General features: G+C 38.8%; 1 protein-coding gene across 3 annotated transcripts in view; it reads right to left on the bottom strand.

Annotated features, from left to right (window-relative positions):
* TUSC3 (tumor suppressor candidate 3) overlaps positions 1 to 16,007 on the bottom strand; it is a 367,133-nt gene extending 351,126 nt beyond the window's left edge. The window contains exon 1 of one of the 3 annotated variants that reach the window (XM_063816167.1): positions 15,861 to 16,007. The gene's annotated coding sequence lies outside the window, so the exon portion shown is untranslated. The remainder of the gene's footprint in view (positions 1 to 15,860) is intronic. The other 2 variants (XM_063816166.1, XM_063816165.1) reach the window with 2 other exon arrangements.
* Between the last annotated feature and the right edge of the window lie 4,980 nt (positions 16,008 to 20,987).

Here is a 20,987-nt window from a genome sequence, read left to right as displayed (position 1 = left end):
TATAATAAAAACCTGAAACAATATAAATGCAAAAAGGACTAGCAAATGCAGGGACAGAGTAAAATTTGTTTATTTGGAGATTGGGTCATGAGACTGGATTCCCCTATCAACTCCCTTCAGTTTCTAAGGGAATTGGAGAAAAATCCCCTTGTACTCCTGGCAGGGGAAGGGAAAAAGAAACCATTTTGAAATATACCAAAGCATTCTGTTCTTCTTAACAAGGTCTGCCCTTAGGAGGACGATTTAGCCAGAGGCTAACCTACTGGGGTTTTATCAGCCCCTAACAGACCTGGGAGAGAGGAAATACACAAAAGCAGCCTTCTGTAGTTTTCCATGTGGGGGAAGCAAAAAACAGAACTTTAACCCGCTCTAGCTATCCTGCCTCACCTAAGTGGGGTGTGGGGGGGATGAGGGGAATCCGAGATGCACATTAAGTTCACAGTTCGGAGGTGCATACTCATTAAAAGATTGAGACATAACCATAGGACTACAGAACAGTCCCTGTCCCTGACCTTACCACCATGATAATAAAGGCTTATTTACAGCACTTCCTTTTATCAGTACACCATGTCTCATTATCAAGAAAAAATTATAAGACATTTTGAAAGGCAAAAAAACAGTTTGAGAACAGAGAGAGCAAGCATCAGAACCAGACTTGGCAGAGGATGCTGAAATTATCAGACTTAAAATTAAGACAACTATGAATAATATAAGTGCTCTAATGGATAAAGTAGACAGAATGTGAAAATAGATGGGAAATGTAAGTAAGCAAGGAAATGGACATTTTAAGAAAGTAGCAAAAAATAAATGCTACAGATAAAAAACATGAAGACATGGAAAATATAAACAGATGAATAAGGAGTAAGGAGATTGAATCAGTAATCAAAAACCTCTCAACAACAACAAAAAGCCTAAAACCAGAAGGCTTCCTAGTCAATTCTACCAAACATTTATAGAAGAATGAATGCCACACTTTCTCAACTCTTCCAAATGATTGAGGAGGAGGAACACTTCCATACTCATTTTATGAGGCCAGTTTTACTCTGATACCAAAGCCAGACAAGAACAATGTAAGAAAATTACAAGCCAATATCCCTGATGAACATAGATGCAAAAATCCTCAACACTAGCAAATCAAATGCCATTGAACATTAAAAGAATCACACGCCACAATTAAGTGAGATTCATGCCTGGAATGTAAAGATACTGCAACATAAATAAATGTGATAATGTAATTTCTAATAGACACAGAAAAGGCATTTGAACAAAATTTAAGACTTTCTTCATAATGGCTGAACATAATAGGTAGAGAAGGCAGGTACCTCAACATAATAAGGGCCATATATGACAAGCCCATAGCTAACATAATAGTCAATGGTAAAAAACTGAAATCATTTCCTGTAAGATTAGGAGGAAGACAAAGTTGCCCAGTGTTACCAGTTCTATTCAACATACTGGAAGTCCTTGCCAGAGAAATTAGTCAAGAAAAAAAATGGAATCCGAATCAGAAAGGAAGAAGCAAAGTTATTTCTGTTTGTACATGACATAATCCTATATATAGAAACCTCTAAAGAGTTTGCCAAGCACTGTTAAATTTAATCCATGACTTTAGCAAAATTGCAGGATACACAACCAATATATGAAAATCAGATGTGTTTCTATACACTAACAACAAACAATTTGTAAAGGAAATTATGAAAACAACGCCATTTAAAGAGCATTCGAAAGAATAAAATAAAAATAAATTTAACCACCGAAGTGAGACTTGTACAATGAAAACTAAAGAACAACGATCAAAGAAATTGAAGACACAGATAGATATATGTGTTCATGGATTGGAAGAATTAATATAAGTAAAATATCCATACTAATCAAAGTGATCTATAGAGACAGTGCTATCCCTATCAAATTCTAATGACTTAAAAAATGTAATTAAAAAAAGAAATAGAAAAAACAATTCCAAAATTCATAGGGAACCACAATAGACCAAGAATAGCCAAAGTGATCTTGAGAAATAAACAAATCTGGAGCCATCACACATCCTGATTTCAAAAATATATTACAAAGCCACAGTAATTAAAACAATACGGTACTGGCACAAAGACTGATACATATACCAGTGGAGTAAAATAAAGAGCCCAGAAATAATCTTAGACATGTATCACTTCACCTTTAACCAAAGATTACAATAATTACAATGGGGAAAGGACAGTCAACAATAATTACAATGGGGAAAGGACAGTCAACAATAATTACGATGGGGAAAGGACAGTCTCTTTAGTAACTGGTGTACAAAAATCTAGATAATCAGATGCAAAAAGAATAAAATTGGCTCTCTGTTTGTCTGTTATTGGTGTATAAGAATGCTTGTAATTTTTGCACATTGATTTTGTAGCCTGAGATTTTGCTGAAGTTGCTTATCAGCTTAAGGAGATTTTGGGCTGAGACAATGTGGCTTTCTAGATATACAATCATGTCATCTGCAAACAGGGACAATTTGACTTCCTCTTTTCCTAGGTGAATGCCCTTTATTTCCTTCTCCTGCCTGATTGCCCTGGCCAGAACTTCCAACACTATGTTGAATAGGAGTGGTGAGAGAGGGCATCCCTGTCTTGTGCCAGTTTTCAAAGGGAATGCTTCCAGTTTTTGTCCATTCAGTATGATATTGGCTGTGGGTCTGTCATAGATAGCTCTTATTATTTTGAGATACATCCCATCAATACCTAATTTATTGAGAGTTTTTAACATGAAGGGTTGTTGAACTTTGTCAAAGGCCTTTTCTGCATCTATTGAGATAATCATGTAGTTTTTGTCTTTGGTTCTGTTTATATGCTGGATTACGTTTATTGATTTGTGTATGTTGAACCAGCCTTGCCTCTCAGGGATGAAGCCCACTTGATCATGGTGGATAAGCTTTTTGATGTGCTGCTGGATTTGGTTTGCCAGTATTTTATTGAGGATTTTTGCATCAATGTTCATCAAGGATATTGGTCTAAAATTTTCTTTTTTTGTTGTGTCTCTGCCAGGCTTTGGTACCAGGATGATGCTGGCCTCATAAAATGAGTTAGGGAGGATTCCCTCTTTTTCTGTTGATTGGAATAGTTTTAGAAAGAATGGTACCAGCTCCTCCTTGTACCTCTGGGAGAATTCGGCTGTGAATCCATCTGGTCATGGATTTTTTTTGGTTGGTGGGCTATAACTGCCTCAATTTCAGAGCCTCTTATGGGTCTATTCAGGGATTCAACTTCTTCCTGGTTTAGTCTTGGGACGGTGTATGTGTCCAGGAATTTATCCATTTCTTCTAGATTTTCTAGTTTATTTGCATAGAGGTGTTTATAGTATTCTCTGATGGTAGTTTGTATTTCTGTGGGATCGGTGGTGATATCCCCTTTGTCATTTTTTATTGCATCTATTTGATTCTTCTCTCTTTTCTCCCATTCACAATTCCTTCAAAGAGAATAAAATACCTAGGAATCCACCTTACAAGGGATGTGAAGGACCTCTTCAAGGAGAACTACAAACCACTGCTCAATGAAATAAAAGAGGATACAAACAAGTGGAAGAACATTCCATGTTCATGGGTAGGAAGAATCAATATCATGAAAATGGCCATACTGCCCAAGGTAATTTATAGATTCAATGCCATCGCCATCAAGCTACCAATGACTTTCTTCACAGAATTGGAAAAAACTACTTTAAAGTTCATATGGAACCAAAAAAGAGCCCACATTGCCAAGTCAATCCTAAGCCAAAAGAACAAAGCTGGAGGCATCACGCTACCTGACTTCAAACTATACTACAAGGCTACAGAAACCAAAACAGCATGGTACTGGTACCAAAACAGAGATATAGACCAATGGAACAGAACAGAGCCCTCAGAAATAATGCCGCATATCTGCAACTATCTGATCTTTGACACACCTGACAAAAAGAAGAAATGGGGAAAGGATTCCCTATTTAATAAATGGTGCTGGGAAAACTGGCTAGCCATATGTAGAAAGCTGAAACTGGATCCCTTCCTTACACCTTATACAAAAATTAATTCAAGATGGATTAAAGAGTTACATGTTAGACCTAAAACCATAAAAACCCTAGAAGAAAACCTAGGCAATACCATTCAGGACATAGGCATGGGCAAGGACTTCATGTCTAAAACACCAAAGCAATGGCAACAGAAGCCAAAATTGACAAATGGGATCTAATTAAAGTAAAGAGCTTCTGCACAGCAAAAGCAACCACCATCAGAGTGAACAGGCAACCTACAGAATGTGAGAAATTTTTTGCAACCTACTCATCTGACAAAGGGCTAATATCCAGAATCTACAATGAACTCAAACAAATTTACAAGAAAAAAACAAACTACCCCATCAAAAAGTGGGTGAAGGATATGAACAGACACTTCTCAAAAGAAGACATTTATGCAGCCAAAACACACATGAAAAAATGCTCATCATCACTGGCCATCAGAGAAATGCAAATCAAAACCACAATGAGATACCATCTCACACCAGTTAGAATGGCAATCATTAAAAAGTCAGGAAACAACAGGGGCTGGAGAGGATGTGGAGAAATAGGAACACTTTTACAATGTTGGTGGGACTGTAAACTAGTTCAACCATTGTGGAAGTCGGTGTGGCAATTCCTCAGGGATCTAGAACTAGAAATACCATTTGACCCAGCCATCCCATTACTGGGTATATACCCAAAGGACTATAAATCATGCTGCTACAAAGACACATGCACACGTATGTTTATTGCGGCACTATTCACAATAGCAAAGACTTGGAACCAACCCAAATGTCCAACAATGATAGACTGGATTAAGAAAATGTGGCACATATGCACCATGGAATACTATGCAGCCATAAAAAGGTTGAGTTCACGTCCTCTGTAGGGACATCGATGAAGCTGGAACCCATCATTCTCAGCAAAGTATCGCGAGGACAAAAAACCAAACACCACATGTTCTCACTCACAGGTGGAAATTAAACAATGAGAACACATGGACACAGGAAGGGGACGATCACACACTGGGGACTGTTGTGGGGTGGGGGGAGGGGGGCGGGATAGCATTAGGGGATATACCTAATGCTAAATGACGAGTTAATGGGTGCAGCACACCAGCATGGCACATGTATACATATGTAACAAACCAGCACGTTGTGCACATGTACCCTAAAACTTAAAGTATAATAAAAAAAATTTAAAAAAGAATAAAATTGCATCCTTATCTCATACCGTATGCAAAAATCAACTCACAATGGAATAAAGACTTAAATGGAAAACTTGAAACTGTAAAACTACCAGAAGAAAACAGGGGAAAAGCTTCTTGACATTGGTGTTGTCAAAGATTTTTTGAATATGACAACAAAGCACAGGCAACAAAAGCAACAATACACAAGTGTGGCTGTTAGCAGTGGTAGTTACCCATATGAGGCTGCAGCAACCTCAATTCTTGCCTCCTCAGAACAAAGAATTTGACTGAGGGGCATAAGGCATAAGGTGAGACCAAGGCAAGTTTTAGAGAAGAAGTGAAAGTTTATTAAAAATCTTTACAGCGGGAATGAAAGGAAGGAAAGTACATTTGGAAGAAGGCCAACCAGGTGACTTGAGAGACCAAGTGCGTGGCTTGACCTGTCAAGTTGGGGTTTTATACATTGGCATACTTCTGGCATCTGGTGTTAGTTCTCTCCACCCCTGAGATCTTACTGGGATGCTGCTCGTTACCAGTTTCTGGTGTTTTCTATTGGAGACTGCCTTTCCCTGGTGCCAGCTATGACCATTTATTATTCTAGAGAGACAGTTAACAGCTGCTTGTCCATCACCTGATGGCTGCCTGACACTCCTGGTGTGTGCGTGTGTGGGAGCCCTCTCCTGCCCTGCTCATACCTGACCAGCTACCTCCTGTAACAGGATTATATTAAACTAAACTAAAAAAAAAAAAAAAGAAAAAACCTTCTGCACCGTTAGACAATATTCAACAGAATGAAAATATAATCTGTAGAATGAAATAAAGTATTTGTAAACTATGTATCTCATAAGGGGTTAATTTCCAAAGTATATAAGAAACTCTTACAAATCAATGGCAAAAAAAAAAAATACCAAACAACAAACAAAAACTAATTTAAAAATGGGTAAAAGACTTAAACATTTCTTCAATGTAGATGTACAAATGCCAACCAGGTATATGAAAATACCCTCTACATCACTAATGCTCAGGGAAATGCAAATGAAAGCTACAATTATCTTTTCCCTCACACCTGTTAGGATGGCTAATAGTGTATTTGAAAGGATGTAGAAAATGTGGAACCCTTGTACAATGCTGGTGGGAATGTATGATGGTGTAGTAGCTATGGCATACAGTACAGAAGTTCCTCAAAAGGTAAAAATAAAATAGAACTACCTTATTATCTAGCAATCCCACTTCTGAGTATATGTCCAAAAGAATTAAAATCAGGATCTTGGAGAGATAGCTTCACCCACGTTCATTACAAGATTCATGAAGCTAAGTTATGGAAACAACCCAAGTGTCCATTGATAGAAGAATGGGAAAATAACATATAATGCAGTATTTATTATTCAGTCTTGAAAAAGAAAGAAATCCTGTCCTTTGTGACAAGGTGTATGAACCTGGAGGACATTATGCTTAGTGAAATAAGCCCGTCACAGAAGGACAAATATAGTAGACTTCCACTTACATGAGGTATCTATAACAGTCAAACTCATGGAAGCAAAGAACACAATAAAGAATACAGTAATGGGATTTGGGGAAACTGGGGAATTTTTAATGGGCATCAAGTTTCACTTATGCTAGATGAATAAGTTCTAGAAATCAGCTGTCTAACGTAGTGCCTATAGTTAACAATATGGTATTTTGGACTTCAAAATTTGTTAAGAGGGTAGATTTTATGTTAGGTGTTCTTTTCACAAAGAAACAAGAACAAAAACAAAGGAATACAAGGAAACTGAGAGGTTGTGGACATGACTGTTACCTTGATTGTGATGACGGGATAACAAATGTTTGCATATCAAACTCATCAAATCTACACTTTAAATATACGCAGCTCTCTGTCAATTACACCTAAATACAGCTGTTAAAAATAAAGGAATATATTTTACTATTTTATTTGATCTTTTATTTTCATTTTATTATTTTTTAGAGACAGAGTCTCAATCTGTTGTCCAGGCTTGAGTGCAATGGCACAATAATGGCTCACTGCAGCCTTGAACTCCTGGGCTCAAGCGATCCTCTCACCTTGGCCTCCCAAAGTGTTGAGATTATAGGCATGAGCTACCACACTTGTCCTATTTTTCTATTTTAATTATAAGTTTGACATAGGATACATTGATTATATTTGTGGTAGGGTCTAAGTCATCAGGCTGCTTGGAATAACCCCTGTTTTTCACAGGGATGGTTAACTAGTGCAGAAATTTCTAGCCATGAGATCAAAGCCATGAGAGATTTGTTAAAAAACGTAGAGAATAATCTAATCTTTGGCTCTGGTCCATTGGTCCTCGGCATACTGCCTCTCTAACTTCATGCCCTGGTGGCTCAGACTCAGCCACACTTTGAACTTACATACAAACATCTGTTTCCCAAAGCTTTCCCACAGTGCCAGAACAAAGGGTTTTTCAGGCAACATACATATTGTACTTGAAAAACCATCTCTCTTGCCTTCTGCATCTTCTTATACCCCAATAAAGAAATCTTTCTCTCTCTCGGTCCAGAAGTCTTCCCTTAATTTTCATCATAGGATTATGGCACTTCTTTCAGGAGGAAATGTCACTTTGTTGCATATCCATCTGTCTCTATCAATACGAAACAGTTTGCCAAAGCATTCTTAAGGGCAAAAAAGAATCACACAACTGTGGAGGTTGGCAACACAACCAATTTATAGTTCCAACTTCAACTGGGCCCTGAATAGTGCTTTGTAATTTTTTCCACTGTTTCCTTTTAACATTTCTCATTGAAAATGGAAAACTTGACTACTTCATTTAATCTCCCATCCCCTTGCTTGCAAGACATTACCTTTCATTGTAATCACACTTTTCCTTTGCCTACCTCTGCAAAGCTTACTCAATCCTAAACAGATGTCAGTTTTTATCTCGTTCCTAGGATTCTTCCTGACCTTCATAAGCAGAGTTGAGCACTTCCATCCTTATGCAAATAGCACATTTTAAAGACCTTTGTAATACACAATGCCATCACTGATATAATTACTTTGTACATGTCTGCCCATTCCCTAATGCTAGCAATTGTGGAGGGCACTAATGAGTTTTCTTTTTTTTTTTTGAGACAGAGTCTCGCTCTGTCACCCAGGCTGGAGTACTGTGGTGCTACCACGGCTCACTGCAACCTCTGCCTCCCGGTTCAAGTGATTCTTCTCCCTCAGCCTCCCAAGTAGCCGGGCCCACAGGCACGTGCCACCACGCCTGGCTAATTTTTTGTATTTTTAGTAGAGACGGGGTTTCACCGTGTTAGCCAGGATAGTCTCAACCTCCTGACCTCGTGATCCATCCACCTCGGCCTCCCAGAGTGCTGGGATTACAGGCATAAGCCACCGCATCCAGCCACTAACGATTTTTTAATCAACTTAAATATCCGTAAGGCTCATGATGGTAGTTCTGGGTCTGCTGCAGTGGGCAGATGTCATTTTTGTTTGCCCAGAAACATTAATCTCAGAAACCACATCTATCCCATTTCCTATTAGTTTTGTGAGTTATTAGTCAGTGTGTCCTATTTTTTCCTCCCTCCCTCTAGACATAGTCCAGATTTTGTTAGTCATGTCCTATTTTGAGATGGATAAATACTGGGAGGGGAATAACAACCCTCCAGATTGTTCTAGAGTTGCTGAGGGGTGATGATACACTCCTGAGACAGCCAGGGACCACCTTCTCTGATTGTATAAAGTATGAATGCCACTTTGGGAGGCCAAGGGGGCAGATCACAAGGTCAAGAGATAGACACTATCCTGGCTAACATGGTGAAACCCCCTTTATACTAAAAATACAAAAATTTGCTGAGTGGTGGTGCGTGCCTGTAGTCCCAGCTACTTGGAAGGCTGAGGCAGGAGAATCGTTTGAACCCAGGAGGTGGAGGTTGCAGTGAGCCAAGATTGCACCAGTGCACTCCAGCATGGGCAACAAGAGCAAAACTCCTTCTCAAAAACAAACAAACAAACAAACAAACAAACACCACAAAGCAAAACAGTATGAATGCTGTAAGAGAAAAAATGAAGACTTTCCTGGAAACATCTTGGTCAATAAGCCCCACACAACAGGGGGAATCCCGCCTTCCCTCAATAGAGAAACAAACTGAGCCTCCTAGTCCTTCCTGTATTATGAGGGCTCCAGACAGCGAGACAGGTTTATGGATCTCAGGACAATTTCCATTTACCTCAGACTTACTTCTTCAGAATGAGAGTAAAGGTAAACCTCTGACTTGTCCTTCACTTGGAGAAAGCCCACTCTCCCCGCTTTAGGAGGATCAAGAGAGAACCAGGGCAAGGATGTGCACTTCTAGTAATGGTGAGTAGATATTTCAAACCTACTCATCTGCTAAGGACAACTAGAAAAATCGAGTAAGAATTAAATCAAACTGGCAGCTAACAAGAAATTGAAAAATTACTGGGCCAAATCCAGAAGACGGAAATTGAAAGAATACAATTTTGAACTTAAAGATGCTGTTCCCCTGGGTGCATTTCCTGATTCCCAAAGAGGTTGAACTTACGACAGACTTATGAAACACACTAGGTAGAAAAATCTAGGAGACAGTATCCTAAAAGTAAGGTTGACCTGACATTCAGAAGGAGGGTACATAGTCCAACTCACTTTAAATTGATCAAACCAAATCCTACAAAGACATTTCAAAAAAGGATACAGAGAAACAGCTCTCATTATCATAGATGCAGAAATATTAGCAAATCAAATCCTGCATATGGATCTATGTGTGTCTGTACCATATATGCACTGAACCTGTGCTTGTACATGTGCAAATGAACAGATTCTAAAATGTAGTGAAAATGGAAAGGTCCAGCATTATAAGAAACTAACAAACACTTTTTTCTTAAAAAAAACTTTTAACATTTCCACCTCATTTTTTGATAGAAATTTCTATATATTTACTAAGTCAACAAATAAAAATTGTATATATTTATCATTTACAACATGCAGTTTTGAAATATAAATACACTGTGGCATAGGTAAATTAAGTGAATTAATACTGGGTGGACACAGTGGCTCATGCCTGTAATCCCAGCACTTTGGGAGGCCGAGTTGGGTGGATCACTAAAGTCCAGGAGTTTGTGACCAGCCTGTACAACATGGCAAAACCCCATCTCTACAAAAAATACAAAAATTAGCTGGGTTTGGTGGTGGGTGCCTGTAGTCTTAATTACCTGGGAGGCTGAGGTGGGGGGCCTGGGGGAATTGAGGTTACAGTGAGCTTTGATCATACCACTGCACCCCAGCCTGGGTGACAGAGTGAGACCCTGTCACAAAATCAACCAACCAACCAACCAACCAGTCAACCAATCAACCAAAAACCAGATGCATTACTATACTTTTTTATTGTTGTTTTTGTGGTAAAGGCAGTTAAAATCTACTGTCTTAGCAAATGTTATGAATATAACACATTGTTATCAACTATAGTCACCTTATTGTACACTAGAGCTCTTGAACTTATATCTTCTAGCTAATATTTCGCATCCTTTGACCATCTCTTCCACTACCCTGCCACCTACTCTGCCAGTCCCCATTCTTGAAGAACAAGGAGTAATCTCTCTAGTACATAAGAAGACGTGTTATAAAGTGATAGAAATGGATACCATGTGGTATTAGGTTAAACAACAGAATGGAACATAATGTAATAGAATAGGATAAAACAGAATAAACCAACAGAAGTGCTGAGAAATTTGTTTACTTACTACTTCATATCATAAACTCACACAAGAATAGTAACATGAGATTAATTTAGTCAGTACATAAAAAACCATAGTGTCTGTAAACTTTTCATTGATTATAATTTGAATTTATTTGCAAAATTTAGAAAAGAGCTATTTTTGGCAGAGTGGGGGTATAAGAGTATCAGAAAGATGGGTAAAGAAAAGAATCTAGAGACGGTTAAAGTGCAATGTAGTTTGGAACTCAAGACAGGAAAGCAACAATAAGTATAGTTAGTACATTATGATGCTCCCAGAGAAGACAGTGGCTCCTAGAGAAGACAGCAGTGATTTTTTAAAAGAAAACAATTGAATTCAAGATGCAGTCAACAAATAATTATTACATTTCATTTTAAGAAAACATAAAATCAGACTAGTTTAAATTGAATTTTTTTACAACATGACTAGGCACGTGTCATCCTATACCATATATGCCACATTAGGTCTATGATCCAGGGTCTCAGATGATGTGGAGACCTCATTTTCTTTCTCTTTCAGCTCTATTTCATTCATGCATGAATAGGCACCTTTAACATTCAGTATCTGTTATATATTTTTTCCCACTGTCCCATTAGTGGACAAAACACAAAAATTCCCTTCTGTTTGGGGCTTTCATTCTAGCTGGGAAATAGAGACAATAACAAATAACTAAAATAAATAAATTTTACAGTGTTTCAGATGGCAGTAAGTGATAAAAAGGTAGAATGGGGCAAAGGGGACTAGACTAGGAGTGCAGTTTAGTGTCTTTAATAAGATGGTGTTGCCTTTTTGAACAAAGACTTGATGAGTGAAGAGGTTGGCAAATGAAGGTGCCTGAGGGAGTGTTGCAGCAAGAGACAGTTACTACCATAAGGGCTCAAAGGTAGTGTCTCCTGTGTTCTTGGCAGAATAAATTCAGAGGAGTAGAAATTCAATTAGAAAGGTAATACAGTCGGATGTGATAGGGCCTGGTAGGCCATGGTGAGGAGTTTGGCTTTTACTTTGAATGAGATGAGGGGGATGTTGCAGGGGCAGAGGGGTTACAAGATCTAACTTTAAGGAAGTTAACTATAAGGAAGTTAACTATAAGGAAGAATATGAATGGAATACTCTGGGGAAGAACTGCAGAATCAGTAGCTCAGTTTTGGATGTATTAATTTGGACATGACTATGTTACATTCTAGCAGAGGTATTGAGTAGGCAGTTGGATATATAAGTGCAGAGTTCAAGACAGAAGTCTTGGGAAAAGATAAAAAATTAGTGTCACTTGCATATAAAGGGTGTTAAATCAAAGAGACTAGATTAAATCACCAAGGAATTGTGTGTTGTTAAAGAGTAGAAGATTAAAGACTGAGACAGGTCACTTTAAAGTTAGGAGTCTAGGGAGAAGCGAATCAACATAAAAGACTGAGAACAAGTGACCTATGAGCTAAGACAAAGGAGCGTGGGGTGAGGCCAAGTGAAGAAAGTGCATCACTGAAGAGACAGGGAACACCACTGTGAAAATGTGCCGTTACAAGAAGCTGCTGGTAACCTCCAGAGAGGTACTTTGTAGGAGTGGGAAAGAGAATCATGATTAAAGATGGTTTGAGAGAGAAGGGAGGAATTCAGGTAAAGAGGAAAATAATAATCTTCAGAGGAATTTTGCAGAAACTGGAGGCAGACAAAAATGGTACTGTTAGGGGAAATGACTTCACAAGTTTTGTTTCATACAGAAGCAGATTCCACACAACTTTTTTTTTTTTCTTTATGAGACAAGAGTCTCACTCTGTCACCCAGGCTGGAGTGCAGTGGCATGATCTCGGCTCACTGTAACCTCCACTTCCCAGGTTCAAGTGATTTTCCTGCCTCAGCCTCCAAGTAGCTGAGACTACAGGTGCCTGCCACCATGCCCGGCTAATTTTTTTTTATTTTTAGTAGAGACGGGGTTTCCCCATGTTGGCCAGGCTGGTCTCCAGCTTCTGACCTCAAGTGATCTGCCTGCCTTGGCCTCCCAAAGTGCTGGGATTACAGGCATGAACCATCGTACCTGGCCACATAGAACTCTTATTTAATGTGACCTTTATAAAAGCCAATGATATGTCACCAAAATATAACTCTCTAAAGGTGAATTCTCAAAGGCCACCACAATACTCCATAAAGTGTGTATGCATAAGCTTTGTTAAAATGTTTTTTGCATCATTACATCAAAAATAATATATTTATTTCCTGCTATCCACAGATACATATAATGGGATCAAAAATTCATTCAATGAATGAATTCATTGAAATATATTGTCCTTTACTCACTGATTTCAATTAAATATGTGGAATGCTTTGGGAAATCTAAGAATATAGATTTATAAAAGACAATAGAAACACTCAGAAAAATACAGATGTTCTCAATATGTTTATAATGCATTGTATGAAGTAATCTTTTCCCCCACTGTTCTTACCATACAATGGGCTGAGAAATAGCTAATATTAAACACCTACCCTTATTTTACAAATTAGGAAACTGAGACTTAGTTTATGCAAAAGACAAGCTGTATAAAGTCATAGAGATACTCTTGTCTTCTTTCTAAAACTCTCAGTTAAATTTTAAATGTAAGGGATGAACACCTTTGACATTTGTGTTTGCATTATTTAATTGAATTCACTGCTTGCTTAGTGTTTTTTTCACACAGGTATAACCATAGACTGAAAACTTTTTAAAAGGAGGAATTTTATTGCTGTTTTTCTTAAACTTGCCACATCAAATTTCGCACATGTGTTCCACAAATGTTTGCTAAATTTATGAATAAACATTCTAAAATATTATGATTGCTGGTGCCTCAAAGAAGCAAAGACTAAAAATCAGAAGAGAACTGACTTCAGCAATAAGATATACTGAACTCAAACGTCTTTCTAGACATTGATTGCAGGGAAAGTTATGCAACAGCTGAAGTACTGCAATAGCTCATTCTTTCCTGTCACCTGTTTTTCTCTCTAATTAAAACACTGTGACACTTGACAATTGGTGAAAGTATTTTTAATCTCTATTCTTGCCAAATCTTTTATCATGGAACAGAAAACTTTTTTCTCCCTTCTCACAGCTACATTCAGTTTCTTTATTCGCAGAGATGAGACAAAATGGACTTCTTTACACAGCAAGGTCAAAGGGGTTACTTGGAGAGAGGGAAATGTATCATTGTAATATGGTGCCCACAGGAAATTTGGCTGCAAGATACTTTTAACCTTTAATTCTTTTTTTCTTTTTTCCTTAAGAGAGAGGGTCTTGCACCGTTACTCAGGCTGGAGTGCAGTGTTTGATCATGGCTCACTGCAGCCTCAACCTCCAGGGCTCATGTGATCCTCCTATCTCAGCTTCTGAAGTAGCTAGGACTACAGGCATGTGCCACCATGCCCAGCTAAGTTTTAATTTTTTTGTAAAGATAAGGTGTGGCTATGTTGCCCAGGCTGGTCTTGAACTGCTGACTTCAAGCAATCCTCCTGCCTTGGCCTCCCCAAATGCTGAGGTTACAGGCATGAGCCACTGTGCCTGGCCTAATCTTTAATTCTTAACTTTAACTCTTAGGTATTGACAAAAACAGCATTGAGCTCTTCGTCTTAACCTTGTTGATTTCAATTTCATCTGACCGATTACTCTCCTCCTATTTCACATTCTTCCTCCTTGTCTTTTGCTGCCGATTTTATAACTTTTGTTTTCTGATATAAAATCTTTCAACTTCTAATTTTTTCGCTCTCTAGCTATTAATAGTTTTTCTTGACAGCCCTGTGGGATTAATGACAGTTTTGTAAAATAAACGTTTCACAAGTAGCAGTAGTTTGAGAAATACTGTTTGAAGTAAACACTTGTAAAGACCTAAAACTTTCAGAGTTTCTGGCAGATAAAAAATGATTTTGTTTGAAAAAAAATGCGTCATCTATGTTGGGAAAACATATATTTTAAAAAGGACCTTTTGTTTACGTTACTCATTGTGTGCAGTTACGAATACCACCTATTTTTATAACAGGGCAGATAAACTGTGCATTTTACTAATAGGCTACTATAGGAGCTGACCAACCCACAAAAGCCCCAAACACATTTAATGATGAATTACATAGTAGGTGCTCAATGACTGTTGTTGATGAGCTGATTTATTGCGCTTGTTACTAATTCTTGGTTTCCTTGACATAAAATAGTTTTCTCCTTTTTTATTGAGTATGAAATTCTCGTAACTGTCTATCTAATAGAACCTGGGAAGCTTTTGTTTTCAAGTGTTATAAAGTGTCAGAGTTTCCCAGGCATGTAGAGTTTTAATAATTGTTTCTGTAATGTTGCAAAGAACTTTCCCACAGCTCATTAATATCGGCAGGCTCCTGTACCTTCCTTCCTTTCCTTGACTTAATTAAGACAGCTCCATACTGAGAGTGAAAGAGAAAGGCCGCAGTCTTATTCAACAGCACAACAGCTTAACCACAAGCCAACGCCAATCAGGAACATTAACTCTAAATGATTACAGCTGGCTAGCCACAGAATATTCTACCAGCTGTGCATACTACCTGTTTGAAGTCCTGAAGCACAGCCCGCCAGTGATGAGTGCTCAGCATCTTCACATGTGAATATGCAGCAATATTTCCTCTCTAGTATATATTTACCCTAACTCCTTCTTTACAACGTTCCCTAGAGTAAGCGTTTAAATTGCAAATGAAATTGAAAGCCTTCAGTGACTTGCCGTCACATGACCTCTTAGCTGGACATCTGTGGTTTTACAGGTCAGGATCCAAGTCTATGCTCCAGCCTCCTCTCTTGACACCTGATCTCATTTAGTCCATGAATCATCAGACTGAGCTACTCACTGTGACTTTGCAGAGTTTATCTTTGCCTAGATATTCTTTGTATCCGTCTGTTCTTGTGCTTTTATAAAGAAATACCTGAGACTGTGTAATTTATAAAGAAAAGAGGTTTAATTGACTCACATTTCTGCAGGCTATGCAGGAAGCACGGCTGAGGAGGCCTCAGGAAACTAACGATCATGCATGAAGCCGAAGAGGAAGGAGGCAGATCTTCACACACCCAGAGCAGGAGGAAGATAGTGAAGAGGGAGGTGCTACACACTTTTAAACAACCAGATCTCGCGAGAAGGCACTCACTATCCTGAGAACAGCAAGGGGAAATCTGCCCCCGTGACCAATTCACCTCCCACCAGGCCTTTTCTCCAAACTGGAAATTACAATTCTACATGAGATATCGGTGGGAACACACATTCAAACCATATCAGTCTTCCTCTCCTTTTCTACTTGGCTAATTTTTGCTTATTTTCAGCTCACATCTTGAAGCCCTCATGAAATCTTTCCCTTTTTTCCATGCAGTTAATTATTTCCTCTTACCATATATATGCCCCGATAACATCATAATTGTCATAGTCAGTTATTTGCCTGTTTCTTCTTCCTCAGGGGTGGAAATTAGAGTTTGTACCTTGTCCAGCCCCAAACATTTTGCCTTGTACATTGTGGATGTTCCATCAATACTTAATGAATGTGTAGCTCTTGCCAGTGTTTTCATTTTGATATTATTTCATAAAATACTACTCTCATATCTGAAATAAATTTTTTCTTTAAATATTTTATTGACCAAAATAGCACATAATTTAAGGCACCCTTTTTGTCTTATATAAGAACTTGTAGTTGACATGTGAGCATAGAATGAACATAGAATAAAAAAAAAATGAACAATAATTAATCCATGACATGACTGTGGAAGACATTACACATCCCATATGAAAGTTTACTTTGCAAAACATATAACAGGCTTTAGGTCCCCAGACAGGCAATAAAATATCCTTTTCTGGTAGTTAGGAACATTGAAAGTCACAAAAGTCTTATGAGCCTAATGAAATCTTTCTTAATGAAGTTTAATTCTGCTTCTTGGTTCATTCTTCAGTGGTAATTGATAGTGGCTGAGTCTCATCAATCAATTAACAAATTAGCAAGTACTGTTTATTGAGTTCTTACTACACGGTCAGCACTGTAATTACAAAATTGGGAAATATAAGAAGTGTAACACATCTTTTTTTTGCAGTTTCCATTTACTTATGAGATGCTTCATGAAAAAATCATTCATTCATTAATTTAAAAATATTTATTAAGAATCTGATTTGTTTTAGGGACTTGGCAATGGGCTTGAGTTACAGGAAGAAGACTGCTCTCCATAAGAAATGCAGAAATACAATCTATCCCCTCACAAAATGTTCTCTTTCTGTTATGAACATTGTATCAAACTGTCCTGAGTTTTATTTGAAGCACAGATGTTGGCCATATTCTGTTGCTGCAGTAGAAATATGGGTGATAGAATGGCATTGGTTGTTGTATGATTCAGTAATCTGTTACCATAATACTAGTACATAGAAAATACCCTAAAAACTTAGTAGATTAAAAAAACCTACTGACTATTTCTCTCAAACTAATAGGCAAGTTGGTTCTGCTGAGCTGGGGATGGTGGGGCTTACTCTTGTGCCTGTGGTTAGCTGTGGGTTGACTAGGTGGCTTTGCTGACACTGGCAGGGCGTGCTCAGGTGTCTAGGGTTTCACCTGGGATACCTGCCTAGACTGTGCATATTGTGTCTCATCTTCCAGTCATCTAGCCTGGCCATACTGGCATGTTCTCAAGTCAAAGGCAGAGGAGAAAAATGGAGAGAGGAAGAGCAGAAATATGCAAGGGATTTTTCAAGTAGCCTTTGCTTGAATCAAAGTTACTACTATTCCATTGGCCAAAGCGAGTGGCTTGGCCAAGCTCAGAATCAGAGTGTATACCAAAGGGCATAGATACAGAAAGACATGAGAAATTTGGTCCACTAATAGAATCAATATGCCACACTAGAGTCGCTAATCACTGAGAGTTAGGTTCCAAGTCAAAGTGACTAGCATCTTTATGTTAAAGATTTTTTTCAGTTACTACCACTTTAAATACAGAAGGTAAGGGAGGTTGGACTAATTCTGATTAAGCAGATGATGATCTAATGGACATGACCAGAGGCCCACTAATAACACATGAGCATCCCTATTAACAATTAAGTCTTTCTGGGTAAAGATGAGGGTTACAGGGGTATGAAGAATCTCCCACCCCTTGCCATATCATGGATCTGTCCCTGAAGCTCATGTGTGAACTATAGGTATACAGACGTTTCTCTGTGCCAGCTGCCACCTTTATCTGGTTCTTTTTGGAAAGGTAATTTACCATTATCATGCTTAATTGAGGGGACATCATGCCCAGGAGTTCTGAGTTATTGCATTTTTCAAGTTACACACTATTGTGAGTTGAATTGTGTCCCTCCAAAAGATCTGTGGAAGTACTAACCCTCAGTACTTCAGCATGTGATCTTATTTGAAAATGAGTTGCAAATGAAATTGGTTATGATGAAGTCACAAGGGAGTAGGAAGAAACTCAACGTGACTGGCATCCTTATAAGAGGAGAGAAACACGTGGAGAGAAGAATCTGAAGGAGCAGAGAAATGCGGGGAAAGATGACCATCAAATGACAGAGGCAGAGATTGGAGTGATGTGTCTACAAGCCAAGGAATGCTAAGGATTGCTGATAAATGTCAGCAGCTGGAAGAGATGCATGGAACAGATTCTCCCTGAGAACCCTCAATTAAAAAAAAAAAAAAAAAAAACTAACCCTGCCAATACCTTGACTTCAGACTTCTAGACTCTGGAACTGTGAGACAATGAGTTTCTCTTGTATTCAGGCACCAGTCCGTGGTACTTTGTTATAGCAGCCTTAAGAAACTGATACAGATTTTTGTTCCAAGAAGAGGGGTGTTGCTGTAACAAATACCTAAAACTGTACAAGTGGCTTTGAACTTGGGCAATGGATAGAGGCTGAATTTTGAGGTGCATGATAGAAAAGCCTAGATTGCCTTGAAGAGACTCTTGGCAGACATATGAACATTAAAGGCAGTTCTGGGGCTCAAAAAGAAGTGAGGAAGGCTGCAGAGAAAGCTCCTATCATCTTAGAGAATACACAAACAGAATGTTACTAAAAATAGGAAGGGTAAAGCTGCCTCTGGTGAGGTTTCAAGCAGATCTGAGGAGCATGTTGTTGTAAAATGGAGGAAACACAGCCCTTGTTATTAAGTGGCCGAGAACTTGGCTGAATTGTGTTCTGCTGTTCAGCAGTGAGAAGTAGAATGTGCAAGTAATGAACTTGGATATTTAGCTGGGGAGATTTCCAAGAAAAATATGGAAGGTGCAGCCTGGTTTGTCTTTGGTGCCTATTATAAACTACTAGAAGAAATGGATACATTGCAGAATTAAGTGGTAAGCAAAAAGGAGCCAGAACTTGATATTTTGGAAAAAACTTTAGTGTATCCAGGTAGCGTATTCTATTAATGGTCAAGGGTGTGCCTAGACAAAAGTTTGCTAAAGAGATTAGGTGTGTGACTCTTGTATCCAATCAACCATCTCAGCAGATGCTAGGAACAGAGATGCTGTTATCCAGGAAATATCTGTGGAGAGTCTTTGTATCTAATGGTGTGGATCTCTTATGACACCAATATCTACAGGAGAGCAACCAATAGGGTCAAAGACCTAATTTTTGAGATTTTTATACTAGCAGAAACACAGCCAGCCTGGACTGAAAGGGAAAGAGATGGAATAAAATGAAGGAAGAATGACTCAGGGGGCAGAGCTATGAATGCAGAGGCCAGAAAGAGTACCAGGGGACAGGGCTCCTGCCTCCTTAATTCCAGAAAATCCGGCTGCCACCCAGAGCTGAGGGGATGGTGCTGCCCTAGTGGTCCCAGAAGACAGAACATCAAGCCTCAGTAAATTAGTCTTAGGCCTTGGAACCCAATGGAATTTGTCCTGCTGGGTTGCAAACTTGCCTTAGACTGGTGACTCCTTTATTCCTTCCAATTTCTCCCTTTTGGAATGGGAATATCTACTCTTTGGCTGTTCCACCATTGCATTTTGGAAGCACATAACTTGTTTGGTTTCACGGGTCCACAGATGGAGAGAGGAATTTTGCCACAAGATGGAGCCTACCTAGCATCTGACTTGTATATGGGTAGGGTTTGGATGATTTAGATCATGAGAGCTAGTACTTTTTCAGTTGGCTATATTTAGATGAGGTTTTGGACTTAGAATTGATGCTGGAATAGGTTAAGGCTTTTGAAGATGTTGGAATGGAAGTGAATGTATTTTGCTTCCAAGAAGGACATGAATTTGGGGTGCAGGGACAGAGAGGGCAGACGGTTATGGGTCTTGCGTACCTCAGAAGATATATTGAAGTGCCAGCCCTCAGTAGCACAGAACGTGGCCTTATTTGAAAATAGGGTCATTACAGATGCTGTTAGTTAAGAAGAGGTAATACTGTAGTATGGTGGAAACTTAATTCAATATGACTGGAGCTATAGACTGAATGGTCCTCTGCTCATATGTTAAAATCCTAACCTCCAATGTAATGATATTAGGAGGTGGGGCCTTTGGGAGGTGATTTGATCATAAGGGTAGAGTCCTCATGAATGGGATAGTGCCCTTATTAAGAGGAGACATGGGAGAATATATTCTCGCTCGGTTGCTTGCTCGCTCCATTATGTTGGGATACAAAAAGAGAGCTCTGTAAACCAGAACCAGTAAGAGGGACTTCACCAAGAACCCAACCATATTGGCACCCTGATCTCACACTTTCCACTTTCAGAACTACGAGAAATAAATATTTGCTGTTTAAGCCACCCAGTCACTGGTATTTTTGTTACAGCAGCCTGAACTAAGACAAATGATGTCCTTATAAGAAGAGATAGACACAGGAGAATGAGACGTGAAGACATACAGAAATGCAGGGAGAAGATGACCATGAGATGGCAGAGGCAGAGATTGGACTGTTTCATCTACAAGCCAGGGAACGCCAAAGATTGCTGCCAAAATCCTACTAGGAAAGAGGCATGTAACAGATTCTCCCTTAGATCCCTCAGAAGGAACCGGCCCTGTGGACACTTTAATTTCAGATTTCTACCCTCCAGAATTGTGACAGAATAAATTTCTGTTGTTTTAAATCATCCAGTTTGTGGAGGTGGGTTTGGAATTGAGTAATGGGTGGGACTAGC

This window comes from Pan troglodytes, chromosome 7 (assembly GCF_028858775.2).
Source record: "Pan troglodytes isolate AG18354 chromosome 7, NHGRI_mPanTro3-v2.0_pri, whole genome shotgun sequence".
In the NCBI taxonomy this organism is placed as follows: Eukaryota; Metazoa; Chordata; class Mammalia; order Primates; family Hominidae; genus Pan; species Pan troglodytes.
The sequence above is the reverse complement of the archived record's forward strand: the minus strand, read 5'-3'. Positions and strand labels throughout refer to the sequence as shown.